Source organism: Triticum aestivum, chromosome 4B (assembly GCF_018294505.1).
Source record: "Triticum aestivum cultivar Chinese Spring chromosome 4B, IWGSC CS RefSeq v2.1, whole genome shotgun sequence".
In the NCBI taxonomy this organism is placed as follows: Eukaryota; Viridiplantae; Streptophyta; class Magnoliopsida; order Poales; family Poaceae; genus Triticum; species Triticum aestivum.
The window spans coordinates 184,338,312-184,353,363 of record NC_057804.1 but is presented as its reverse complement, the minus strand read 5'-3'; positions in this window follow the sequence as shown (position 1 = coordinate 184,353,363).

Sequence of the window (15,052 nt, the reverse complement as noted above, 5' to 3'; positions counted from 1 at the left end):
ATTCTCATAGTTACAGGAACATGTATAAGTCATGAAGAAAGCAATAGCAGTATACTAAACGATCAAGTGCTAGGCTAACGGAATGGGTCATGTCAATCACATCATTCTTCTAATGATGTGATCCCATTAATCAAATGACAACACATGTCTATGGTTAGGAAACATAACCATCTTTGATTAATGAGCTAGTCAAGTAGAGGCATACTAGTGACTATATGTTTGTCTATGTATTCACACATGTATCATGTTTCCGGTTAATACAATTCTAGCATGAATAATAAACATTTATCATGGTATGAGGAAATAAATAATAACTTTATTATTGCCTCTAGGGCATATTTCCTTCAGTCTCCCACTTGCACTAGAGTCAATATTCTAGATTACATAGTAATGATTCTAACACCCATGGAGTATTGGTGTTGATCATGTTTTGCTCGTGAGAGAGGCTTAGTCAACGGGTCTGCAACATTCAGATCCGTATGTATTTTGCAAATCTCTGTCTCCCACTTGGACTTGGTCCCGAATGGAATTGAAGCGTCCCTTGATGTGCTTGGTCCTCTTGTGAAATCTGGATTCCTTTGCCAAAGAAATTGCAGCAGTATTGTCACAGAAGATCTTCATTGGTCCCGATGCACTAGGTATGACACCTAGATCGGTAATGAACTCCTTCATCCAGACTCCTTCATTTGCTGCTTCAGAAGCAGCTATGTACTCCGCTTCACATGTAGATCCCGCCACGATGCTTTGTTTAGAACTGCACCAACTTACAGCTCCACCGTTTAATAAAAACATGTATCTGGTTTGCGATTTAGAATCGTCCGGATCAGTGTCAAAGCTTGCATCAACGTAACCATTTACGACTAGCTCTTTGTCACCTCCATATACGAGAAACATATCCTTAGTCCTTTTCAGGTATTTCAGGATGTTCTTGACCGCTGTCCAGTGATCCACTCCTGGATTACTTTGGTACCTTCCTGCCAAGCTTATTGCTAAGCATACGTCAGGTCTAGTACACAGCATTGCATACATGATAGAGCCTATGGCTGAAGCATAGGGAACATCTTTCATTTTCTCTCTATCTTCTGTTGTGGTCGGGCATTGAGTTTGACTCAACTTCACACCTTGTCGCACAGGCAAGAAACCTTTCTTTGCCTGATCCATTTTGAACTTTTTCAAAATTTTGTCAAGGTATGTGCTTTGTGAAAGTCCTATTAAGCATCTTGATCTATCTCTATAGATCTTGATGCCCAATATGTAAGCAGCTTCACCGAGATCTTTCATTGAAAAACTTTTATTCAAGTATCCCTTTATGCTATCCAGAAATTCTATATCATTGCCAATTAATAATATGTCATCTACATATAAAATCAGAAATGCTACAGAGCTCCCACTCACTTTCTTGTAAATACAGGCTTCTCCAAAAGTCTGTATAAAACCATATGCTTTGATCACACTATCAAAACGTTTATTCCAACTCCGAGATGCTTGCACCAGTCCATAAATGGATCGCTGGAGCTTGCACACTTTGTTAGCACCTTTTGGATCAACAAAACCTTCTGGTTGCATCATATACAACTCTTCTTCCAGAAATCCATTCAAGAATGCAGTTTTGACATACATTTGCCAAATTTCATAATCATGAAATGCAGCAATAGCTAACATGATTCGCACAGACTTAAGCATCGCTACGGGTGAGAAAGTCTCATCGTAGTCAACCCCTTGAACTTGTCGAAAACCTTTCGCAACAAGTTGAGCTTTATAGACAGTTACATTACCATCAGCGTCAGTCTTCTTCTTAAAGATCCATTTATTCTCAATGGCTTGCCGATCATCGGGCAAGTCAACCAAAGTCCATACTTTGTTTTCATACATGGATCCTATCTCAGATTTCATGGCCTCTAGCCATTTTGCGGAATCTGGGCTCATCATCGCTTCCTCATAGTTTGTAGGTTCATCATGGTCAAGTAACATGACTTCCAGAATAGGATTACCATACCACTCTGGTGCAGATCTTACTCTGGTAGACCTACGAGGTTCAGTACAAACTTGATCTGAAGTTTCATGATCAATATCATTAGCTTCCTCACTAGTTGGTGTAGTTGTCACAGGAACCGGTTCTTGTGATGAACTACTTTCCAACGAGGGAGTAGATACAGTTATCTCATCAAGTTCTACTTTCCTCCCACTCACTTCTTTCGAGAGAAACTCCTTCTCTAGAAAGGATCCGATTTTAGCAACAAAAATCTTGCCCTCAGATCTGTGATAGAAGGTGTACCCAATAGTCTCTTTTGGGTATCCTATGAAGACACATTTCTCTGATTTGGGTTCGAGCTTATCTGGTTGAAGTTTCTTCACATAAGCATCGCAGCCCCAAACTTTAAGAAACGACAACTTTGGTTTCTTGCCAAACCACAGTTCATAAGGCGTCGTCTCAACGGATTTTAATGGTGCCCTATTTAACGTGAATGCGGCCGTCTCTAAAGCATAACCCCAAAACGATAGCGGTAAATTAGTAAGAGACATCATAGATCGCACCATATCTAGTAAAGTACGATTACGACGTTCGGACACACCATTTCGTTGTAGTGTTCCGGGTGGCGTGAGTTGCGAAACTATTCCGCATTGTTTCAAGTGTAGACCAAACTCGTAACCCAAATATTCTCCTCCACGATCAGATCGTAGAAACTTTATTTTCTTGTTACGATGATTTTCCACTTCACTCTGAAATTCTTTGAACTTTTCAAATGTTTCAGACTTGTGTTTCATTAAGTAGATATACCCATATCTGCTTCAAATCATCTGTGAAGGTGAGAAAATAACGATACCCGCCGCGAGCCTCAACATTCATTGGACCACAAACATCAGTATGTATGATCTCCAACAAATCAGTTGCTCGCTCCATAGTTCCGAAGAACGGCGTTTTAGTCATCTTGCCCATGAGGCACGGTTCGCAAGTACCAAGTGATTCATAATCAAGTGATTCCAAAAGCCCATCAGTATGGAGTTTCTTCATGCGCTTTACACCGATATGACCTAAACGGCAGGGCCACAAATAAGTTGCACCATCGTTATCAACTCTGCATCTCTTGGTTTCAACACTATGAATATGTGTATCACTACTATCGAGATTCAATAAAAATAGACCACTCTTCAAGGGTGCATGACCATAAAAGATATTACTCATATAAATAGAACAACCATTATTCTCTGATTTAAATGAATAACCGTCTCGCATCAAACAAGATCCAGATATAATGTTCATGCTCAACGCTGGCACCAAATAACAATTATTTAGGTCTAAAACTAATCCCGATGGTAGATGTAGAGGTAGCGTGCCGACCGCGATCACATCGACTTTGGAACCATTTCCCACGCGCATCGTCACCTCGTCCTTAGCCAATCTTCGCTTAATCCGTAGTCCCTGTTTCGAGTTGCAAATATTAGCAACAGAACCAGTATCAAATACCCAGGTGCTACTGCGAGCATTAGTAAGGTACACATCAATAACATGTATATCACATATACCTTTGTTCACTTTGCCATCCTTCTTATCCGCCAAATACTTGGGGCAGTTCCGCTTCCAGTGACCAGTCTGCTTGCAGTAGAAGCACCCAGTTTCAGGCTTAGGTCCAGACTTGGGTTTCTTCTCTTGAGCAGCAACTTGCTTGCCGTTCTTTTGAAGTTCCCCTTCTTCTTCCCTTTGCCCTTTTTCTTGAAACTGGTGGTCTTGTTGACCATCAACACTTGATGCTCCTTTTTGATTTCTACCTCCGCAGCCTTTAGCATTGCGAAGAGCTCGGGAATAGTCTTGTTTATCCCTTGCATATTATAGTTCATCACAAAGCTCTTGTAGCTTGGTGGCAGTGATTGGAGAATTCTGTCAATGACACTATCATCAGGAAGATTAACTCCCAGTTGAATCAAGTGATTATTATACCCAGACATTTTGAGTACGTGTTCACTAACAGAACTATTCTCCTCCATCTTGCAGCTATAGAACTTATTGGAGACTTCATATTTCTCAATCCGGGCATTTGCTTGAAATATTAACTTCAACTCCTGAAACATCTCATATGCTCCATGACGTTCAAAACATCGTTGAAGACCCGGTCCTAAGCCGTAAAGCATGGCACACTGAACTATCGAGTAGTCATCAGCTTTGCTCTGCCAGACGTTCTTAACATCGTCAGTTGCATCAGCAGCAGGCCTGGCACCCAGCGGTGCTTCCAGGACGTAACTTTTCTGTGCTGCAATGAGGATAATCCTCAGGTTACGGACCCAGTCCGTGTAATTGCTACCATCATCTTTCAACTTTGCTTTCTTAAGGAACACATTAAAATTCAACGGGACAACAGCACGAGCCATCTATCTACAAACAAACATAGATAAGAAAAATACTATCAGGTACCAAGTTCATGATAAATTTAAGTTCAATTAATCATATTACTTAAGAACTCCCACTTAGACAGACATCTCTCTAGTCATCCAAGTGATCACGTGATCCAAATCAACTAAACCATGTCCGATCATCACGTGAGATGGAGTAGTTTCAATGGTGAACATCACTATGTTGATCATATCTACTATATGATTCACGTTCGACCTTTCGGTCTCCGTGTTTCGAGGCCATATCTGTATATGCTAGGCTCGTCAAGTATGACCTGAGTATTCCATGTGTGCAACTGTTTTGCACCCGTTGTATTTGAACGTAGAGCCTATCACACCCGATCATCACGTGGTGTCTCAGCACGAAGAACTTTCGCAACGGTGCATACTCAGGGAGAACACTTCTTGATTATTAAGTGAGAGATCATCTTAAAATGCTACCGTCAATCAAAGCAAGATAAGATGCATAAAGGATAAACATCACATGCAATCAATATAAGTGATATGATATGGCCATCATCATCTTGTGCTTGTGATCTCCATCTTCGAAGCACCATCGTGATCACCATCGTCACCGGCGCGACACCTTGATCTCCATCGTAGCATCGTTGTCGTTACGCCATCTATTGCTTCTACGACTATCGCTACCGCTTAGTGATAAAGTAAAGCAATTACAGGGCGTTTGCATTTCATACAATAAAGCGACAACCATATGGCTCCTACCAGTTGCCGATAACTTCGGTTACAAAACATGATCATCTCATACAATAAAATATAGCATCACGTCTTGACCATATCACATCACAACATGCCCTGCAAAAACAAGTTAGACGTCCTCTACTTTGTTGTTGCAAATTTTACGTGGCTGCTACGGGCTTAGCAAGAACCGTTCTTACCTACGCATCAAAACCACAACGATAGTTCGTCAAGTTAGTGTTGTTTTAACCTTCGCAAGGACCGGGCGTAGCCACACTCGATTCAGCTAAAGTGAGAGAGACAGACACCCGCCAGCTACCTTTACGCACGAGTGCTCGTAACGGTGAAACCAGTCTCGCGTAAGCGTACGCGTAATGTCGGTCCAGGCCGCTTCATCTCACAATACCGCCGAACCAAAGTATGACATGCTGGTAAGCAGTATGACTTGTATCGCCCACAACTCACTTGTGTTCTACTCGTGCATATAACATCAACGCATAAATCCTAGGCTCTGATGCCACTGTTGGGGAATGTAGTAATTTCAAAAAAATTCCTACGTACACGCAAGATCATGGTGATGACATAGCAACGAGAGGGGAGAGTGTTGTCCACGTACCCTCGTAGACCGTAAGCGGAAGCGTTATGACAACGCGGTTGATGTAGTCGTACGTCTTCACGATCCGACCGATCCAAGTACCGAACGTACGACACCTTCGAGTTCAGCACACGTTCAGCTCGATGACGATCCCCGGGCTCCGATCCAGCAAAGCTTCGGGGATGAGTTCCGTCAGCACGACGGCATGGTGACGATGATGATGCTCTACCGGCGCAGGGCTTCGCCTAAACTCCACGACGATATGACCGAGGTGGAATATGGTGGAGGGGGCACCGCACACGGCTAAGGAATGATCCGTAGATCAACTTGTGTGTTATGGGGTGCCCCCTTGCCCCCGTATATAAAGGAGCAAGGGGGGAGGCCGGCTGGCCCCTTGGGCGCGCCAAGGGAGGAGGAATCCTCCTCCTAGTAGGAGTAGGGCTCCTCCTTTCCTACTCCTACTAGGAGGGGGAAGGAAGGGGGAGAGGGGGAAGGAAAGAGGGGGGGCGCCGCCCCCCCTCCTAGTCCAATTCGGACCAGAGGGGGGAGGGAGCGTGCGGCCCATGCTGGCCGCCCCTCTCTCCTTTCCCCTAAGGCCCATAAGGCCCAATACTCTCCCGGGGGGTTTCGGTAACCCTCCCGCCACTCCAGTTTTCTCCGAAATCACCCGGAACACTTCCGGTGTCCGAATATAGTCGTCCAATATATCAATCTTTATGTCTCGACCATTTCGAGACTCCTCGTCATGTCCGTGATCACATCCGGGACTCCGAGCAAACTTCGGTACATCAAAACTTATAAACTCATAATAAAACTGTCATCGTAACGTTAAGCGTGCGGACCCTACGGGTTCGAGAACTATGTAGACATGACCTAGAACTATTCTCGGTCAATAACCAATAGCGGAACCTGGATGCCCATATTGGTTCCTACATATTCTACGAAGATCTTTATCGGTCAAACCGCATAATAACATACGTTGTTCCCTTTGTCATCGGTATGTTACTTGCCCGAGATTTGATCGTCGGTATCCAATACCTAGTTCAATCTCGTTATCGGCAAGTCCCTTTACTCGTTCTGTAATGCATCATCCCGTAACCAACTCATTTGGTCACATTGCTTGCAAGGCTTATAATGATGTGCATTACCGAGAGGGCCCAGAGATACCTCTCCGACAATACGCCAACTCAACATGTACCTTCGGAGACACCTGTAGTACTCCTTTATAATCACCCAGTTACGTTGTGACGTTTGGTAGTACCCAAAGTGTTCCTCCGGTAAACGGGAGTTGCATAATTCTCATAGTTACAGGAACATGTATAAGTCATGAAGAAAGCAATAGCAGTATACTAAACGATCAAGTGCTAGGCTAACGGAATGGGTCATGTCAATCACATCATTCTTCTAATGATGTAATCCCATTAATCAAATGACAACACATGTCTATAGTTAGGAAACATAACCATCTTTGATTAATGAGCTAGTCAAGTAGAGGCATACTAGTGACTATATGTTTGTCTATGTATTCACACATGTATCATGTTTCCGGTTAATACAATTCTAGCATGAATAATAAACATTTATCATGATATGAGGAAATAAATAATAACTTTATTATTGCCTCTAGGGCATATTTCCTTCAGTCAGCACATCTTCAAGCAGTTTGCTCGCGAGGTGAATGCAGTCCTCCCCAAGCTCAAGGCCACACGCTTGCTCAGGTGGTCCAAGTGCGCCATCACTTTCAGCTCAGCAAATCAACTCAAGTGTGCGGGTACCGCTGGCGTCCTCCCGATGCTTTGTTCCCCAGTCATCAGCAACATGCCTGTTACCAGGACCCTCATCGATGGCGGTGCAGGGCTCAACGTCCTGTCCGTCGAGATGTTCAACAACCTTCAAGTGCCATATGATCGACTTTAGCCTACCAAGCCTTTCTTAGGAGTTACTGACGGTTCCACTACCCCGATAGGGCAGGTCCGCCTCCTTGTCACTTTCGTCCAACGCAACAACTACCACACCGAGATCATCGACTTCGACATCGCCCATATTCGCCTGCCATACAATGCCATCCTCGGGTATCCAGCCCTGGCCAAGTTCATGGCAGTGACCCACCATGGCTACAATGTCCTCAAGATGCCAGGAAGCGGCGGAATCATCACAGTCCCCTACGAAGAAAAAGATGCGGTGTTCTCCCTCGAGCGTGCCTTCTAGGCTGCATCAATCGAGGACCCGGATAGCAAGGGCAAGAACCCTTCTAAGGCAGTCCCTAAGAAGAAGAAGACATCGCCCAGCTCAAGGCCTCAGGAGGTTGGCATTTCAGGAGGTGCCGCGTCAGGATCCGTGCCCGTGCAAGGGGCGCCTCCTTCCATCACATAGGAAGGTGCGCCCGGCGCCCTCCTCGGGCAGGGCTCGGGGGATCTCTTCTGGAGGGCCTCAGACTTTGCCAAAATCACGAGGGAGGTGCTCGGGCACCACTTGGAGGCGTGCTTCACAACATGTTTCCTTCAGGAAGGCATAGGGTGTGGGAAGCCCAACCCTCAGGAGTTCATCACCAAGACCGCTCAGGAGCTGCAGGAAGCAAGAGCCATGCACGGAGATCGCCGTTTGCCTGGCGTAACCCCACATCCAGGCGAAGATGGCGGGCTGCACTTCTGCATTGATGTGCCAAGGCTCAACCGAGCTGCATCTCAGGAGCGCCTATGGCCTTCGCGCGTGGGACGTTGCGAGGGTCCGCCGCGCAGCTACGTTCGCATGCCTTTCAGCCTACCGAACGCGGCTGCTACTCACCAGTGCCATCTGTGGAGCATTCTGGTGGCTCAGGAAGCCAGGCATCACGCGGTCCTGGCAGAGATGGAGATGGTCCTCGAGGAACCGCCTGGACCCCCAGAGCCCCTCGCGGCTCAGGGCTCCGATGGCTCGTGAGGGTCGGCCTCTTCACCGCGCATCTTCAGCTACTCCAACACCCCTTCTAAAATGGCAATAGGTGACATCTTCCGAGTTCATTTCAGCTGGGAGCGCCCTCAGGGCTGCATCATTCCCAAGCCACGTGGGTCTGTCCCTATGGCATGTACCCCTTTTGCTTATGTCTTTAGTTTACCTTGCTGGGGGCGCCCCTCAGGCTGCATCATCCCCAAGCCGCTCGGGCCTGGCCCAGTGGCATGTATCCATTCTGCAATTATCTAAGCTGATTTGCCTGTCATGCTAAACCTGCCTATGACTATCATCAGCCGCCTGTCACGGGCCTCCTCTCCCTCATGCAAATCGCTTGCGCGTTAAAAGGGGGGCTCCTGAGCATCGCGACTCAGGAGCTCTTACTGGCTCTCCAGCCCTCACCCCCTGGCCTTGTCCACGACATCACGACCTGGCATACCAGCGGCGGATGAGCTCGCTCGACGGCCGGGACCTGAGGACGTAGAGCACTTGTATCTAACCATCTCGTAGGGACACACATCCATCCAAGGCTCAAGACCAGGCGCAACCCGCCTTGAGGTAGGGCCTCATGAGTCCCGCGCTGGCTCACGAGTGCCCAGATACACCTCGTCTAGCCATGTCATGCAAGCCACGTGTCAGGGCGGGGCTGTACACGCCCCAAAGGCTCCTCCCGGGGGGGGGGGCCTCCCACGTACTAGTAGAAGCACCATGCTCCGCGCTGGCTGACGACACTGCCGAGGAGCGGCTATGCCCGTACACATACGGAAGCACTATGCTCTACGCTGGTGATAAACAACTAAGGGCAGCCCACGGCCGTATCAACCTCAGGGAGCCCAGAGCTCAGTGTCTGGCCTCGTCGCAGCACCTCCCCTCGGGAGCATCGTGCGAGGGGGCTGGACACGGGGGTGACCCGGGCGCACGCCACCCAGCCAGGTCCCGCGGACCCGGTCTTCGCGCGCCCGTCCCCGAGTGGAGCCAAGGTATGAAGACCGTTTGAACGTCAAGGGGGACTCCTGAGCATCACGACTCAGGAGCCTAACTGGTCACGTAGCCCCTCACTCCTTAGTCCCGCGAGGCTAATGGCGGTTGAGGTATGCGCGGGGCTGGGCCCTGCCAACGTAGAACGCCAGATCTACTCCCACACTCCCTCCCTATTTGTTGTTTGTGCGTCAAGGGGGACTCCTGAGCATCGCGACTTAGGAGCCTAACTTATCATGTAGCCCCTCACTCCTTGGTCCCGTCCTGGTGATCCGGTCGGGGCTAATGGCAGTTGAGGTATGCACGGGGCCGGGCTCAGCCGACGTAAAACATAAAGCAAATAGGAAGGAAACCGCAAGATTTCGAAGCAAATCCAGAAGCAAATATTACAAACCATAATTGTCTTCGCAATACCAAATGCAAGTTTAAACGCCTCCACGAGGCACGGTGCACATTGCAGGAGTTAAAACAGGAAAGAGCCACGAGAAGATCACCCTTGGGCAACGCCGTTATTCGCCAGGAGCTCCACCTTCGTGGTGGTGTTACCTCCACCAGCTCCACCTCCAGAGGCCGCGGGATCAGCAGCACCCGAGGGCGCAGTGGCAAAGGCGCGGAACTTCGCTAGTAGGGCTTCCACCTGAACCTTCATAGCTTCAGCAGCAGGGCGAAGCGCTCGTCGTCCACGGGCTCCAGCAGCTTGTCGAGATTGGCACCAGGGTCGTGAAGGTAGATGTGGCTGAAGACGCACGTCAGCGCCGCAAAAGAAAGGACGCAAACTTCAACCTCGGTTATGGGGCCGACGCCGGCCACAACTTCCTCGAGCACCTCGACCAAGAAGGGAAGCAGCTGGGCGGGGCCGTCATTGGCACCAGCCAGCGACTTCTCCAAGCCGCTCTCTTAGAGCGTATTCAGTGCCTTGCGAGACCTCTCCTCAAGGCGCGTGAAGGCCACGCGGTCCTCGGCCAGGACCTTCGCCTTGGCGTCTAGACGGCCCTCTCTGCCTTCAGCTTCTGCTCCAGCGCCTCCAGCTGGCTGCGCTCAGCAGCCTGCGACTCCGACAGCTGCGTCAGCTCGGCATCGCGGTCCCTGAAGGCCTCCTCTTGAGCCTTCATCTCCTCCTCCTTCTCCCGGCGGTTGCGAGCCTCTTTGGCGTGCTCGTGGTGCAAGCCCTGCAGCTCGGCCTCTAGCGCCTTGCAACGGTCTTGGGTGACCGTGGCATCCTTCAGTGTCGCATCGCGGGTGGCTGCGGCCTGGGTGGCGGCTTGCTTCTCCTCCTCAGAAGCTGTCGCGGCCCGCCTCAGCGCCGCTCGGACAAAGATGTCAGAGTGAACCCAGCCAGAGATCAGCTCCAGGCGCCCGGCTACCAGGTGGGAGTCGGTTCCCTGGAGGTCTTCTCGCAGCTGACCCAACTCAAAAAGGGCACGGTCCAAGACAGCAGAGGAGGCATAAGAACCTGGAACCAGTGCTGCAGGAGGAGAAGGCGGCAGAATAACCACAGCTCGGGAGACTGGTGGCTCCTGAGCCTTGGTTACCTTAGCAACAGCATCAGGCGCTGGCACCTCCGGAGCCAGCAGGGCCATGGGGGCTAGCATCCCGCCAGAGCGCTCCTCCAAGCCTCGAGGACGATCGGGTAGGGGAGGTGCGAACTTCACTGCCTCCCCTTCCCGTGGATGAAGGAGCGGCCGCGGCAGATGAGTCTGCCCCAGACAGAGTCGTTGTGTCCTCCTTCTTCTTCGCCACAACCGGCGGCCTAACCAAGTGATGGAGAACGTCAAGCCCCAGCAGCAAAAATGAGAACAAGATGGGGTCCGAGCACTTACTGGTCAATCACGGTATAGGCCACCGACCTCTTGCCGAGCTTAAAACCCGAGAGCCTCTTGGTCCGGGGTGCAGCGTCGAGAGATCTAGGCGCGGAAGAGGGCGCAACAGAAGGGTTGGAGGCGGCTCCGAGCGGAGCTTGGGCACAGGCAGCCCCTCGGGAGATCAGCGCCGACCTGTCCTTCTTCAGGATCGCGGGTGGATCCTCTTCCTCCCGCGTGGCGTCGCCGTCATCGTCGTTTGGCAAGGTGTGGAGGATGCTGGCCCTGCGCCGGGGAGAGGTCTCCCTCGTCCCCTCTGTGGTTGACTCCGAGTCGCGCTCCTCATCTTCTTCGTCTTCCTCTCCTCCCCCGCGGGAGTCACCTGAAGACACTTCCACCGGCGTCGTCGCCCCCCGGGCCACAGGAGGCACCGCCGGCACCCGCCGCGCCCATCAAAGGTGGGCATGGCATCCACCACCTGTTTCCAGTCATCACGGAGGAACAGGGGGCAGGGGCACCCTCGAGACCTTCCTGGTCGTCCCTAACCAAGAGGCGGAGAGCTGTGGCCAGATCCTCGTCGGCCAAGGCTGCCGGGTTCAGGCGAAGATCATCGTCCGCGCCCCCAAGCGTCCACAACGGGCATGAGTGTGCATGGCACGGAGCCACCCGCTGCGTCAGGAACTCCCTCGGGAGCGTGGCCCCTGTCAGCTTTGCTGCCTTCGCGTTGCCCGGCCTCAAGTCGGCGTTCATCTTCTCCAGCACCAACTTCGCCCTGTCATCGGTAAGCTTCATGCGAGAACAACCTTCGTCAGACTGGGGTGGCTCCGTTGCAACGCCAACCGGGAGTGGATACATCCGGCATCCATCATGACCCACTTGCTCCGGAAGTTGTCGACCCTCTTCCCGGTCTTTGAGATCGTGTTGGCCTTGGAGTACGCGACGAAGTTGGTGCGCACCGAGGTGCGCTCGCCGTTGATTCAGAGGGAGAAGAAGTGGCACAGCAAGGCCACGGACGGCATCACCCCAACATGCGCCTTGCAGTAGTAGGCGAAAATTGACAAAAGGAGAACGGAGTTGGGATGGAGATGAAGGGCCTACAACCTGTAATGGCAGAGTACGGCGTAGAAGAACTCGGAGAAGGGAGGCACCAGGCCGGCGACGACGGCGTTCATGAAGAAGGGGTAGAAGGTGCTCCCCTTAGCCTCCGGCTCGGCGGAGCCAGCCCGGAGTTCGGTCTCCCCCATCTCGCTGCCCTCCACCGTCGTCATCAGGCGTGTAGCGGCGAGATTCTTCTCTGACATGTTGGGGGCGTCCAAGGCCGACGAATACCAAGCCGGCAGCGCATTGACCTTGGCCTTGCGGGGCAGCATTGCTCAGTGAAGGGGAAGGAATTGAACGGATCGAGAGATTTCGGAAGCAAGGGAGCAAGGAAGGGGATCTGGAGCAAGGAGAAAGAGAGCAATGAAGGCAAGCCTTGCCCAAGCCAGCCTTTTGTCAGTCGGGCAGTTGCCGAGGCAGCGTGGGGAAGTGGAGACGCCCACGTCCAATCAATCGCCACACGGCGATCAAGGTCGCAGGCTGTTGGGGCCCGCGGTGCTCCGCACTTGCCCTTTGGCTTCGCTGCTAAGCCAAGTCCGAGCGCGCCTTGGGCCCGGGGGCTACTGTCGGCGTTCTGGGAATGGGGGTCCCTAGACTTGCCTGCGTGTGGCCTGCAGCGTGGCTCAGCCAGTGGCCCAATACGACCCGTCTTCATCAACCAACGCTCAAGACCCTCGCGAGGGGCCAAGCCTCACGGGGCGGGCGACACAAGGCCTCCTCAGGGGCGGCCTCACCAGGCCGGCTCGCGAGGAGGCAGAGAGATCAAGGCGGGGGGGTACCTAGCAAGGTGCACATGACGCAAACCATGACGATCAAGACCAGGCGGGCACCAGGCAGGCGCCGGCCTACATAGTGTCCTCGTTTCCTCTTTGGTGCAAAGGGGGCAAGCGCAGGCGCGGAGTACCGAGGCATCAGGCAAAGGTTTCCATATTAGTGCAACGAGACCAAGACTAGCAGGACAGCAGGACAGAGGTCACCGTGGAGCCCAAGACAGCGTCATCACCAGCGCCTTTAGCAGTCGAAGACCACCTTTAGTCAGGATAGCTTGTACTAGTTGTCCCTTTCAAAATGGCCGTTGTTGGTTCCCTTCCCGCTCAATATTTGGGAAGAGGACCAGGGCCTCTATACATAGGGCCAGCCACCATAGTAGAGGACAATCTGATCCAGACCTAGCTCATCCACACACCACCACAAGAAAACCTCCCCTTGCGAGGCTGTTCTTCCTTTGTACTGTTCATCATCAGCCCAAGAGGCAATCCACCACACCACACACTGGATTAGGGTATTACACCACAACGATGGCCCGAACCAGTACAAACCTTGTGTCTCTTGTGTTGTTCATGGTGCTAGCTTAGAAACTGCGGCGAGGTTGTGGGCGTGTTTCGGTAGGGAGAAGATCTTCGTGCGCACCCCAAAGTTCGAACCTTAAGGGTCTTGCTGGAACCCGATATCCGACATTTTTGTCTTCTCTGAGCTAGATCTTCAGCAACCAAGAGTGATTATGGTTCGCGAAGGTCGACCGAAGGTTTGGAGATCACCTACAAGGATCTACCACAAGTGAAATCAACCTGACTCTGATCAGCTCTGCATTGAAGGAGAATAGGGTGAAGAGAGTTTATCTTCCGTGTTAAGTCACAACCCCTCCAACCAGACGTAGCCCTTTGGCAGAAGGGTGAGCTGGTGTACCAAATCTCTCTGTTGCTATTGAGCACCAGTGGTTCTATTTACTCTACTACATTTCCTTCAGTAGTTTATATTCGTGCTCTATTCTGATAGTTTACTTGATCATATCGTTCAGTTTGTTATCAACTTGTGTTTCAGTCTTCACCCTGTTTCATTGTCTTCGTCTGTATTCATTCGTTACCATATTTTCCATAGGATTTGTATCAGTGTGTACCATGCTATGTCTCATTCTACTACATCTGTTTGCATGTTGCATTACTTTCATCATAGTCAAACCTATGATTCATCAAGCTCATACTATTGTCAATGATTTCATCGATGAATATGCTTCTGACGAAGAAGATTGATTAAGTTTATTTCCTTCGAACTACTTCCGCTGCTGTGAGTGGGATAAGTTTCAAAGATTTCAAAAGAAAAATTGAATCTCCCATTCACCCCCCTCTGGTCGATATACTCTCGGTCCTAGCACAATTGATAACTAGACCGGTAATCATTATTGCAACTTTATATGAGGGAAATGCATGAGCTAACATACTTTCTCTACTTGGATCATGTGCACTTATGATTGGAACTCTACCAAGCATCCACAACTACTAAAGATCTAAGGTAAAACCCAAGCATAGCATTATAAGGTATCAGGTCCTCTTTACTCCCATACGCCACAACCTACTTACTCGGGTCTGTGCTTCTATCACTCACGCCACCCACCATAAGAGAATCATGAACATATTGCAAACCCTACAATGGGGATCCCTCATGCTTGCGCGACATGGATAAAACCATAGGACAACACCAATAATAAAACATACAACTCAAACCAATCATGATCGTCAATCAACCCATAGGACAAAATGGATCTAGTCAAACATCATAGGATAGCCATACATCA